Raw genomic sequence first — 14,868 nt, forward strand, 5'->3', positions numbered from 1 at the left:
AATTTACCTTTCATCTGAAGTTCATAATAATTGACCAAGACGTGTTTGTATTTTCCTAGAAAAGAACACTAGAATTCTTTAAATAAATATCTTAAACACAGTGATGTAGAGTCTCACGTTGGTAATTAAATGCTTCAGCCAAAAAATGGCACATCATTTTAGTTGATAGCTCACTGGTCAGGACCAATCACATAGCACCATCTAACCAAAAGGAATTAGAGATCTAACAACAACTACATATTTACAAATTATACCTACCACTGATGTGGGGAAGAGGTGGTATAGTTTTTTTCTTTGCTTACAACAGAAGTGAAAGAGTCATCATACTCTCAATAAGATTGCAAGAGACTGATATGCCAAGTATGCTCTGAAACCACTGCTGACATTGAAACTACACTGACGTCTGCCAGCCAACCAACAGCATAATAAAACAACATTGGAAAAGTGACTTAATCATCACAATTTACATTTGTTACCAAACCTTATTGCAACAAAAAATAGCCATACATTTTTAGACTTAAATGGATTTTCCTCAAAATCTTCTGACAGTCCCTGAGGGTTTTCATCACACCTTTGCTCTATGGTTTTTCAATGGCTTCTTTCCTTTGACATTTCTCATAGTCATCCGATGGCTTCCAGTCACATTCATCGTACAATCCAAATTTATTATCATTGCCTTGAAATCCCTCTATTATCTGGCACCTATTGATCTCTCCAACATTATCACCCTCTGTGTTCTTCCTTCACTTTTTTTCAACCACCTCAGAATCCTTCCTCTTCCACAAATATGTCAAACCCATCAAGACTTTGGAAATTTTTCACTGATGCTCTCGGCCTAAAACAACAACAACAACAACAACAACAACTCTTGCCCATAATATGTATGTGGCTGGTTGGCTGCTTCTTATCATCTATTCCTCAGCTCTTTATCTAATGTTTCTTGACTCTCTCTGCCAGTTTTCACCCCACTTTATTTTCTTTATTGCATTTATTACTATCTGAAATTATCTCATTCATATGGCCATTGACTGTTTTCTTCATCCTAGAAAGTAAAACTCAAAGATAAATACCTTCCTTATCTTTTTTACTTCCTTACCTCAAAGTCTTGTACACAGTAGATAGTTTCTCAATATTGTTGAGCATATTTATGAATGAATGAATATGTAATTCTTCTCCCCAAATAGAGTAACTGCATTTTTATAAATCAAGTAAATAGGAAGATTAAATAGCATATGGAGTAGCAGTTGAATAAATAATAATCTAGACATTTAATATTAAATATATTTTGATGTGATATAACATGTAAATAAGCCAGAGAGGCAGACACAGTGAAATATGAGGAAAAACTATTTGGGAATGATGTGGTGGGAAAGGAATTTCAGGATTTATCTAGGACTGCAATCACAAAAAAACTTCTTTAAAGTTTGGACATTTATATCTCTATGAGTGTGTACTTTAAATGCCATTGAGTGGGCTCCAACTCCTGGAAATCTTATAAATGAATGATGTTCACAATATCCTGTCCTCAACAGCCCTGCGTAGCTCCTGTAGACTCATGCCCTTGGCTTCTTTCGTGGAGTCAATACACCCCATATGCAGTCTTCCTCTTTTTCTGCTACCTTTTATTTTCCCAGTATTATTGTCTTTTCCAAAGAAACTTGCCTTCCCATTACGTGCCCAAAGTAAGACAGCTTCAGTTTTGTCATTTGTGTCTCAAGTAATAATTCAAGCTTAATTTGCCGTAGTACTCAATTGTTCCTCTTCTGGCCATCTAAGGTACCTTCAGGGCTCTCCTTCAATACCATATTTCAAATGAATCAATTTTTTCCAATCAGCCTTATTGACTGTCTAACTTGAATTTGTACTTAGTAATTGGGAATAGAAGGGTTTGGATGATCTTAGCCTTGGTCTTTAATGACACATCTTTGCTCTTGGTGATCTTTCCTAATTCTGCCATTGCTGCCCTTCCGATTCTCAGCCTTCTCTTGATTTCTTGGCTGCAGTCTCCATTTGAATTGATGACTGAACCAAGGTAAGCAAAATCTTTAACAATTTTAATGTCTTCATTGTCAATGTTAAGGTTGTCCATTTCTTCTGTAGTGTAAAGTGTAAGTTGGCCTGACAGAATTATTTCAAGCCACAGAGACTGAATCTGTCAAAATCCTAACAAGAATATTTCAACAAATATGGAAAATAAAACAATGGCCTATAGACTGGAGATGTTCAATATACATCCCAAGCTTCAATAAAGGAAATGCCAAGGAGTATAGTAATCGTAGGACCATATCTGTGATTTCCCACTCAAGTAAATTGATGCTCTGGGTGATACAGGAATGCCAAGTATTCACGCTAGATTCAGAAAATGAAGATGCACTTGGGATCTAATTGCGAGCATTCTTTGGATAGGTTACTTTATGTTTTATAAACTACAGTAACACCTTTGATTGCATCAGTTATGAAAAGCTATGGGTTGTTCTAAAAGAATTGAGCATGCCTCAGCACCTAATTGTCCTGATGTGTAACATATTGGAGGCAGGAAGCTGCTGTCAGGGCAGCATGTAGAAATGAAATAGTTTCCTATAGGCAAAGGGTCAGACAAGGGGACATTTTGTCTCCCAATTTGTTTAATCTCTATGCAGAATATATATGACAAATTGGGCTATACTCAGAGAAAGGAGGAGTGAAATTGGTGAAAAAAATATCAATAATTTAAGATAATGAAGATGAGACCATCTTACTGACAGAAAATAGCACTGATTTGAAACAACTTCTGATGAAAGAAGAAAGTGCCAAAGTGGGATTGCATTTGAACATCAAGACAAAAATTATGACTACAGAAGAAATACAGAACTTTAACAAGATAATATTCTATAAGTCCCTTGGCATATTTTCATGACTCCATCCCACCTTCCACTCCGCCTTATTTTTTGCAGCATACAAAACACACACTTATTCTCATGAGAAGACTTGACCTAAATATTAAAAAGTAAATGCAAATAGAAAAGATGTTTCATATGCTGGATTCTGGCTGTATGAAGTATACTCAAAAGAAATTAAATAAAAGTACGAGAGAAAAGGTATACGTGTCCATTAAGATTTGGGGTTGAATATAAGAGTTTTTAAACTCTCAATTGCTACATCAGCCGGCAAAGGGCCCAGCCCTTTTTATTATCCTGCCTTATTCACAACTGTAGGGGCCCTAACCCTACAGTTTGTGTGCTTGAAGTTTTGCTATGTATATTTTGACCTATAACTTGGGAGATGAAATCTTTGACAACAGCTTTAATCTACTGCAACAGGTACCTCGCCTCACTTATTGAGTCTTGTCCTGAGTTTAACATGAACTTCACTCGTACAGTCACCTGCTACACCTAATTTAACCTCTATCTGAAATCCATGACTTCGCTGATATCTGTCATGCCAAATTTTAAACTCAATCACCTCTTTTGCAAACATAGGGCATATTGAATCTAATGGAACGATGTTGATTCATCCCCTATAAAATCATGTTTATCATTTCATATAAGTTCTCAATATTGTTCAGCGATATTACTGTCCAACTATTATTGATTCCCTATCACATTGCTCACAGTGACTATTTCTGACCCACTCAGTCATCTTCAGGCTTCAACTATCATCTTCCCACCTCTGCACTTCAGTGTCACCACCAGAATTTATGTTAATTGAAATTAATTGCATTAAATTGAAAAGAAAACTTTTAATAGTCTCCTCCAGATTTCATCTTTGTCCTAATATTATTCATCCAATTTATCTAAACATGAAATTCTGGAATAATGTTTTGTTCCAACTCTTGACTCTTCCTTTATAATATCAAATGTATTTGTCCACCACCCATTTATTAACATTTACAGGCTTTGCACTCCCTTCATAACAAAGTTCAGACTTACTGTCCTGGTGTCCAAGGCTTTCCTTCAACCTACTTTTCCAAACCTTTAGAAACTTCTGCTACTCTGATCAAATGTAAGCTATCTGCTTTCCCTCTCTTCAAAAATGACTTGAATTTTCCAGTCTTCAGGGATATATACTTTTACCTTTTTTCTACACACACACACACACACACACACACAAAAAAGGCACCTGTTCCATCTTTAAATACCAGCCCAGAGAAATTGTTTTCTTGGCATCTTCACTATAAAAACCATTCTTCCAGCCACAGTATCTACAGAACTTTCTGTGTCCCAGAGATAGGAAGTGAACTTCTAAGTTACTTGACTGGACAATGCCAAGGCCTGCATGAAAGCCAAGGTCTCGTGGTATCCAGTCAGCCTCGCCCTTTGGTGCTGTCACATGGTACTTTCTCCAACCCTTTCAGGCCTCTTTTTTTTAATGACTGTAGCAATGAAAAACATGCAGAATATTTAATTGTGGATTTGTAGAATGGGTTTTTTAAATTTTTGATTTAAAATTATTTCTCTGATTTTCAGTACTTTGTTGAAATTTATTGTCATAAGGGTACATTGATTATAATAATACATCTTTAATAAGTCCTAAGTCTCTATCCAAAATGACTCTTCCATTATCCAATAGGAAAAACTTTAAATCATTTTACTAATTTCATTGCATGTGTTTACCTATTTGACTGTTTGCTTCTAGTCAGCCAGCTGTTCTGTCAGTTTTCCCAATTGACTTGCCATTTTTCAATTACACAGGGTTTATCTGGAGTAATTCAGTGTTATTGGCCATGCTTTTTTCTAGTTATTTATGTTAATATGTACATAATTCCTTAGCACAGATAAGGAATTATTCCAGTGTTAATCTCATAAACCAAGGGAATTCTCAGTTTTCCTTTGTATCTTAGGACTTCCAGTTGAAAGTAATAGAAAGCCCAACTAAAATTGGTTTAAGCAATAAGGCAATGTATTTGGTCTCATGACAGCAAGTAGATTTTAAATTGGTTGACCCAGAACCTCAAGTTTTTTTCAAGGACCAAAGTTGGTTCTATCTCTTAATTCTATCATCTATGATGTTGGCCTTACCCTAAAGCTCCTTTTAAGTCATAGGCTGTCTGCCCAAATAATAGAGGCTAAATGCTTCCTTGTTCATATACGACAGAAGAAAGAACTAACATATCTCTACAAAGGTTAACCTTTCATTTGGTTTGGCCAGTTTAAACCATGCAGTTACTTCTGAACCATAAATTATCCTAAGAATATGTCCATGATCTGATAGGCTTAGACCTAGCTTCCTGAACCAATCACTAACATGGGCTGGTGAGATTGTCAAGATGGACCTAGACTAATAGTCTAGTAATGGCCACCCATGTAATGAGGGGTTAGTTCCCCATACTGCATTGGGACAGGTGGAGTGAATATTGGTGAGACAATTACAAAGTTCATTTAATCTCTATCATACTTTTTCTACCTCTAAATCAATAAAAAATTATTTGCCCCGTTCATAATAATTTTAATCCTCTGAAATCTACATTTTATGTCTATTCTAAACTATGTAAAGTAGTATTGTGCTCTAATAAATAGCATGGAATTAAAACTCAGATACGTATGCAATTAAGAATAAGAACTGAACCCCAGATCTGTTATAGAAATGTTGTATAGCCTTGGGAGAGTCATCTGAACTCTATGAGACTTAGTCTTCTCATTTGTGGAAAGGAGTCATCAATACCATTTTTGCTGAAAAGATTATAGAGAAAGCACATAACATTCAACATGATACCTTCTACCTGATAGGCAGACATTAAATCATTATTATTTCACCTTTTTTTTCATTTTATGTTATAAGATCCTCAGCAAATAAAGATTCTTTGTTGGATCTTCCAACCATAGCACATTCTTTTCTTCCTAAAATTATTTTCACATCTAGTCGTATTTATTTTGATAAAATAAAATGTAGTGCATAAGTTCTTGTTTATACTGATAAAAAAGAAACGGAGGAGAACCAGTATTGTGAGCTCATATGATGTCATTAATTTTACTAAGCTAGTGAGAGGCACAGTCAGTGTTAGTATAGCTATTTACCAAGTACTTTTTACATACAGTATCCTAAGTAATTCTCACAATAATGGTATAAGATAAATACTATCATTCCCTTCATTAAAATGTCAATGAATCGAAACTAATGAGGTTCAGAAACCTGCCCAAGGTTCAGAAAGATGCACATAGCTCAAGTCAAAGCTGGAATAAGTTTCTTCTGACTCTATCCAAGTATCTTTTCTTTAGATCAGTTTTTCTTGAAATAGAAGGTGCATAAAAACTTCCTAGGCATCTTGTACAAATTACAGTTCTGGGGCTCTATTCACAGAAATTGCAATTTGGTTGCTATTGAGAACAGCCTAGGAATCTACTTTTTTTTTTTTTACAAACATGCCAAAGATTTTGTTGCTAATCAAAGTCTGAAAGACACTAATAGCCTGTTTTTGTTTTTGTTGTTGTTGTTGTTTAGAAGCACACCATAATCAGATGGGTAGCTAATTAGTAGCATTTAACAAAGAAAAGGATCTAACATAATTAGAATCCTACTTTTTAATATATAGTAAGAGTCCTTTTTTTTGGAGTAGTGCGATGATTTTGTAAAGGTATATTACTCTTTCTCATATTTTGATGGGTCAAAAGTGAAAATATGTACAAAATAACTCCACAGCTATGCTGGGCTATTAAGTTAATAAAAAAGTATTCATTCAATCATTTGTTATAAATTTGTATTTATAACGGGCTATGTGCCAAGCACTGTACTAAGCATTGGGAATACAGTAGTGAGAAAATTACAAGCACAATTCAAATTCTCTTGTGCCTAAAATCCAAAAAGGAAAGCCACCATTAATAAAAGAGTCATGTAAATAAGTAAAAATCTTCAACTGTGATTTCAATGACGAATGACAGATACACGGTAAGATGAATGTATAATAGAGTGATTTTACCTAAGCAGGACATTCAGAGAAAGTTCCTCCAAGGAAGTGAAACTAAAGCAGATATTTAAAATTTGAAGGTTAACGGGTGTTAAATAGGCAAAGTAGGGAGAGACAAGAATTTTATGCTGAGATGCTAGGTAACATGGATGACAGGTATGTAGGTGTATAGGTGGGTAGGTAAGTAGGGAGTTAGGTAATAATAATGAATATGATGATGATGAGAAGATATGATAAATGGGGAGCTTTACCAAATTCATTGAAAACACAATTTCTTCTGAAAAAAATAATTTGAGCTGTTTACCTCTCATTTCAATTCTTAACTTCCCCTCATAAAAGAACAGTTGGTTATTCTCATGATATTGAGAACAGTGGGAAAGTGTCACTTAAATTAATTAGCAAATCTAAGAAATTCAAAAAGTCCCTTAGACTTCATGAGGAACAGGATGATAAGTAAGTATCTGAAGGGAAGTTAAAGAAGGAAAGATGCAATACTAGTTGAAGTTACACTTCACCAGCCTGGTAGGTCAACAGTATGTCAGGAGACATTTTTAGCATAAAAAATAAATATACTATCAATAACACCATGCTTCTTTTTTTTTCTTTTTTTTTTTTAAATTTTATTTTAATTTATTTTTTCAAATACATTTGTCTCTGCCTCCCCCCACCACTTTCCCTTGCCCCCTCCCTCCTTCCCTCCCTCAGCTCTTCCCCTTTGGTTTTGTCCATGAGTCCTTGCTATATGTTCCTTGACTTTCCCCTTCCCTTCCTTTTCCCTGCCCCCCCTCCCTCCTTCCCTCTTGTCTCTGTTGATTTCTTTTCTTTTTTTATTTTTTTAATTAATTTATTTACTTTTTAAATACATTTGTCTCTGCCTTCCCCCCACCTCTTTCCCTTGCCCCCTTCCACCTTCCCTCCCTCAGCTCTTCCCCTTTGGTTTTGTCCATGAGTTCTTGCTATATGTTCCTTGACTTTCCCCTTCCCTTCCCTTTCCCTACCATGCTTCTTAAATAAGGTTGTAACTTAGTTCTTCATAATTCTGTTCTAAGGGTGATAATCTCAATAACCAATGATTAATAAGATATTAATACATGATGAACTATAGGAAATCTATTCTCATTATTGTTTTTTTTAAAGAAATATTTTATTGTTATTTATAGGTAGTTTTATTTGTGTCTACACAAAATGATTCTTGTACTGAATGGTTCATTACATATAATTTAACTACATGGTAAAATAATATTATTCTTTGTGGCCTGAATTATTGAGAATATTCCTCCACATTAATCTAATCTTCCAGACAGTGGCTAAATCTCCTCTATGCTTGGTATCAAAAGACATGTTCAGGACTCTGCTTCCATGAATGATTGCCACGTCTCTCTCCTTCTTTCCACAACATATGCCTACATGTGTTTAGAAAGTAAGATATGCCCTGGCTGATGTGGCTCAATGGACTGAGTACCGACCTGCAAACCAAAGGGTCACCAGTTTGATTCCTAGTCGAGGCACATGCCAGGGTTGTGGGCCAGGTCCCCAGGATGGGTGCAGGAGAGGCAACGACACATTTGATGTTTTTCTCCCTCTCTTTCTCCTTCCCTTCCTCTCTGTCTAAAAAATAATTTTTTTTAAAAAAGAGGAATTGTGCACATTGAAACTTTTTAATTTTTTTTCTAAAAAAGAAAGTATGATATATCTGTCCCCAAGCAATATTTATTGGCTTAAAAAGTAGAACCAATTTAAGATACCATAGCATATTTGGTACCAAATTTTTCATTTTAGTTTTTAGCAGTTTAAAGAAAAAAACCTGCTTAAAGTTTTGAATCCTAAGCTTAATTTTTCACATAAAAGTTCTGTGTGAGAAAAATAACAGGAAAGTCCCTCAAATCAAATAAAAATGAAAAGAAACAACAGATTTTCAGTGTAAAAATAACATGTGACAATAGGGATATTTGTTGAATCACTAGGTATCAGGATCAAGCAGAGAATGTGATCCTATTTAGGTGAGAAAGAGCCAGAAAAGTTGCTGCTCAAGTAGAGCCAGTCTCAGCTTTAGGAAAATGTTTTTAAGAATTATTCCTCAAGAAGTGTTGGACAGTTACACCGCAAGAACTCTGACGCCCGCCATCACAAGTTGTTATCTACAAGGAGAATGGGCAATAATTTTACAAGAACTCAGTATTCAACTTCCTGTTTGTTACCACATTAAATTGTCATAATTTGCTGAACATGAAATATCACTCCACTAGTGTCAAGACTGAAATTGACCCCTGCTACAACTCCTTGTCCTTCCAAAGGAGGACTGTTTTGGGGTGATTTTATTTTATTTTTTTTTTTGAGGGGGAGTTTTTCTATTTCAAGTACTCCATTCTCATCTGAAAAATAATAGGTTAGAACTAGATGACTCCAGTTAATTTAAAATACCAAGACTAGGTAACATTGCTTAACTATCATATCTTTGTAGATTTTTCTTTCTTGTCACCCACATAACAATAATAGCTTTATAAAGCTGACATAAAAAAACACTACACATTTTATTTGTTTTTTCAGCTTTAAAAGTCAATGGCTTCTCAAGAGAAGAAAATTTTCTAACTGAACAGGAGGTCAAAGCAATGTCAATGTGGTAGCAACCAGTTAACCAACCTGGGGATCCCTTGATGGAGGACAGATTGAATTCAGGAGAACATGACTTCTGCTAGGGCCTTTGTGCTTCGTCATTTGCTCAGACATCTTCACCATGAGGAAATGAAGAAACTGTGTCCCTTTTTCTAAATTTTCTATTTTCAAATAAAATATTTATGTTAGGGATCCTATAATATAAAACTGTCATGGAGGTGAGGGGAAGGGGCCTTTCCAGATCCTTGCCCATCCACCACTGCTAAGCATAACATTAATGAGATTTCTCTTAAATGAGTGGCATCTGTGTAACAGTCAGACACTAGCTATTGTTACAAATTTGTCACCTCTCAGATATTTACCTTTTATTAATCTGTTTTCAAAGACATCTTCTGTAAATTAGGGGTAAAATCATTTGAAGGGAAAATTTACTTGAAGAATTTTTAAAAAGTGAAAAAATAGTAAAAATATGATTATCATTAACAGGTTTTAAAAATAAAGATATTGATTATATCAATATAATATTAATGAAATTCATTCCTAAAAATATATAAGAAGATAATTGCAGCCAATGTTCAATATGATAGATCTAAAAATATACTTTTCTCTATAGATAGAACATTGATAAACCAATACCGATACAATAACTATACATTTCTTTTTTATTTTGGTTGAAAATTGTGTTTATCTTAAATAGGAAATCACATCAGTTTTTCAGAATATTTTTACAATTAATATATTCATAAAAATCTTTCATATTTATAAGAATTTAGAAATGTATCTGTCTATAGTTAGTTTCTAATAATAATGAACCTTATTAAATCACAGAAGAAGGTGGATATTCTTTAGTCATGGAGCTGCTTTGTCATTTTTATTACCCCTCCACTCTTAGCTTGACTAAAAAAACACTGTCAATTCAAATATATTTTGATATAACAAATAAAAAAGCTATCATGTTGATCTTTGTCTTAAACAATAATTTTAAAATGCCTTTTACTTGTTAATTGTTAGACAACATATCAAACTCAAAACATAATACCTTTTGTCCTTTCTTTTTTTCCTTTTCTCTTTCATCTCTTCATCTACAAATATTTATTGAAGAATTAATATATGCCAAGTACAATGGGGAATATTTCAACAATGGAAATTACAGAAAATAAGTATAACCAATACAGAAAATGTTATAATGAGATGTAAAATATAATCCAAAAGCACTTGACCATAAATTATCAGGGCCTAATGTTGTGTTTTGTAAAAAGTCTGTGTGCCACTGGGTGTTAACACAACTAGGGCTCGAACCCTATTTTGTCCTCCTGTAAAGTATTCATCCCCCACCCCCATCTCCCATCACTCAGCACAGTGTTTCACACATACTCCCCATTCAGTAAATGTTTAATTAAATAGAATACACTTAGACTAGTACATACATATAACATGTATGTACTAGTTACATACATGGGGCTCTCTTTAAAATAATTACTCTTAAAAAAATTTTTAGAAGTAATACAGGCTTATTGTACAAAATTTGAAAATCCAGACAAGTCTAAAGAATACAATTTAAATCATTTATATCCCTACCTCCAAGCAATAAATACCATGTATAATTTAATGCCTTTTTTCAAGACTTTTTCTTTACATATTTGGCAAATTACTGTTTTTACATTTATATTTACATATAATATTGCATTCCTCTATTTTCATTTATGTGGTGAACATTTCCTATCTCATTAAATAGTTTGCTATATGGAGAAGTTTAATGGCTACCTAGTATTTTGTCATAAGATTTTAGGATTTGAACACTACGTGATCATTAGACATTTTTTTACAATATTTGTAATTATAAATAATTGCACAACTACAGTCAGTATTACAGATAAATAAACCTTGTTCACTGTCACTGATTATTTTGCTATGGACTATATTTGGGAAAATAGCCACATATAGAGAAAAATACTTGGGAATTTATCAATTACATTATAAATTCCATTTTTCATTTCATCTCATATTTTTTAAAAACTAGAGTAATTATCTACTACCTATTATTAAAAGAAATATACTTTTTAAGAGAACTAATTTAAATATTTTTATATAGCTTTAGTATTCAGAGAAGCAAATAATTTCATTTAAGTTACTAAAGTTATTTTCCACAATGTTTCATATCATACACAGGTGGTTGTTAACAAATGTTTTTTGCAAAGGCAAATAAATATAATTGACAAAATTAAACAGAATAAATCAAGCAATACAGAAAAACCTCAACAAATGAATTATGTTGATAATTACCCCTATTTGAATACAGTACTTAAATTTCAAATCCGTTTCCATAGCATCTTGAAGATCCTCCTGACAAATTTCCTATCAATGAACAAACTCAAATCAAGCTATTGTGAAGTCCGTTCCAATTATTCACTGCTGCCCCAAAACTTAATGGTTTAAAACATCAGTCTATTATTTTCCCTTGTGATGTTTGCAGCTGACGGGCACAGCCAGGTTCTTTCTTGGGATTTCTCGTACACAGGAGTCTTATGATGGCTAAAGCTCGAGTCATTTGAAGGCTTCATCACTCACAAGTCTGGTGCCTGGGCTGGGATGCCTGGAATACCTGGGGACCAGTTGGATCTTCCTCTCTCCATGGGTCTCTCCAGTTGCCTGTCTTGGACTTCCTCACAGAATGGTAGCCTCAGTTTGATCAGACTTTTAACTAGGCAGCTGGGTTTACCCACAAAACATTCCACAAGATTTTGGATGAAGCCGATCAACTGCTTATAACCTTGCCTCAAAAGTCAAGCAATGTCGCTGATGCCATTGTCTTTTGGGTCAAATAGTCAAGGTCTAGCCCAGATTCAAGGAAGTGAAAGAATAGCAGGCTTCACCTTTCAGTAAGGGAATAACCTGCATGTATAGGCAGAAAAGGGAGTGAGGGTGGCCGCAAGGTGCCACAAAGTCCTAACCGGCTTCTTCAGTGTCACCTCTCTACCACATAATTTAAATGTGTCTTTCTCTTACACAGGCTTTTTCTTTTTCTTTTCTTTCTTCAATTGAAATGACTCCCTAGGTTAACAGTACAAGGAGATCAGAACTGAAGGGCTAAATACCAGCTGTACTGTTCACTAGCACAGAGACTCGGCAAATAACGTCTCATTAGAATGGACCCTCCAATACCTACTGCCTAGCATTGCACCTAACATACAATATGGTTGTTGACTAAGTGATTTATTTATCATTTATAGGCTAAACAATCTCTTTGAGATTTGATTATATCCTCTATGAAATAAGGATAATAATGCCCACCCCAGGAACATAGAAATATGTGAACGAGTTAATGTTTACAAAATACTTAACACAATGCCTTAATACAGTACAGAGAGAATATGGTAGCTGTTAGTATTGTTATCACAGTTAATAGTCTTATCATTATTATGTTATCACTAGAGTCGTCCTGTCCCTTCTTATCACTGTCACCGCTCTCTAATACTTGTTAAACACTTCCTTCAGTACCTGGATCTTATTCAGTTGCTCATCTTATCCATAGTCACTGTTTTAATGTTTTGAAAATTCATTCAGGTGACACATCAACCATACTCTTCCCAAAGTACTTGACCTTTTCAGCCCTAGAAATCATATTCTCCACCTCTCTTTGATTAAACACAGATTCTTATTCAAGAATACCCTACAAATTGCTCGATTTTTCTCCTCATAACACAAGTTCTAGTTCTTACATTTTTCCTCATAATAACTTGGTTTCCTTGACTCTTTTTTATTATTCTAGTCTGCCAACACCATTCTGACTTCCCTCGACTCCTCAGTCCACCTTGGATAATAAGCCATACCAGATTTATAAACTCTTAAACCTGAATTCACCCAGTTAACTGCTTTCTCTGGCCTTGGTCCTGGCTTTCCAGCCTAACCTTGCCAAGTCACTTCCACTTCAAAATGATGCTATTGAACCACATTTGAACTGCAATACAATTTCAAAATATTTGCATTTTGTATCTTTTCTCTATTCTCATGTTCTATTCCAGACATTTCCCATCCTTCTCTAACTCCCAGTCCCATTTTCACCCCATCACCTTTCCTTATTGTAGATGATTTTTTTCTTCTTTAATGAAAAAAAAAAAGAGATCCTTCCCAAATGAACTCTCTCAATTGCCCTTAAAAGTATTCTTTCCATATTTATTATTTCTTTCTTCATTTCTCTCAGAGTAAAAACTGCCACTTCTCTACACTTTTGCCCACCATCCCAATATTTTGTCACCTTCTTGATGGAATAGTCCTTGTCTTCTAAGTCTTTGGTCTCTGCTATCTGCTGCTGGTTCTTCTAAGTCTTTTTTTTAAATTTTATTTTAATTTATTTTTTCAAATACATTTGTCTCTGCCAACCCCCCACCACTTTCCCTTGCCCCCTCCCTCCTTCCCTCCCTCAGCTAAGTCTTAATAGAAATGTTAATTTCTCAATCCTTAAAAATGCCATTTGCCCAAAGAGGCTTTTAAACTCTTTCTTCAACTTATTGTCCCTTCCTTCTTGAGATTCTCTACCAAGAGGCCTTTTCTAACCACCTCCATCTCCTTAGCATTTCTTAGCTCCTTATAATTCCAGCTCAAACCTTACTACTCAGACTTTGTAATCACCAAATCCAAACAGCAACTTGCTACACAAGACTAATTCAGAAAATAAAGTACTTAAGGGTGAGTTGTTTTAGTTGAAAATAAAAGCATCCTTGTACCTTGATTTGCCCATATTAGGAAATAGAAGAATGTCAGTAAGAAAACTGATTGCTTTTTAACCAATAAAATGTAAGTACGTATTTTTAAATGCTATAAGAAATCACTATTTTGGAAGTAATAATACAAAGGTATATTTCTCCTCATATTAGATCATGGTTGTTTCTTCAAGTTAGAGTCACTCTTTTATACATCTTTTTCATGATTAAAAGGGAAATAATCTCTGATTCATTGTACTCCCTGCCAAAATAATAATAATAATATAATCACACTTTCTTTTTAACTTCCCACAAATATTTTTATGCCTCATTTTCAGTATTTACCCTTCCTTGTTCTGAACTATGATGACTTCAGAGCCTTTCATATCTCCCCTCTTAGAGCTTAAGTTTCTTGATAGTCACATTACAGTATTTGCACGTTTAGGCTCCCTGAACTTGAAAAGTAGCCCATACACCTATGCCTCCTTAGTAATAATGGGATCAATTTTTGCCTGGCAGTATTGCCTATCACTTTCTGTTGCTATCTCTGTAAGCTGTAATTGATTTCAATAGCCAGAGTTGATATTGACATTTTTATGTTGGTTTCTAATTATTTTTTTCTTTTCCAATAAAATACAATGCTAATTATTAGTTACCTCCAACAAATGTGTTGGA

General features: G+C 34.4%; 1 protein-coding gene across 1 annotated transcript in view; it reads left to right on the forward strand.

The window, feature by feature from the left end:
* The window catches only part of CNTN5 (contactin 5), a 480,323-nt gene that overhangs the window by 389,730 nt on the left and 75,725 nt on the right, over positions 1-14,868 (forward strand). The gene's annotated exons all lie outside the window — the stretch shown is intronic.

This window comes from Pteronotus mesoamericanus, unplaced genomic scaffold (assembly GCF_021234165.1).
Source record: "Pteronotus mesoamericanus isolate MK-2021 breed Mesoamerican mustached bat unplaced genomic scaffold, CSHL_Meso_final scaffold_36, whole genome shotgun sequence".
Taxonomy (NCBI): domain Eukaryota; kingdom Metazoa; phylum Chordata; class Mammalia; order Chiroptera; family Mormoopidae; genus Pteronotus; species Pteronotus mesoamericanus.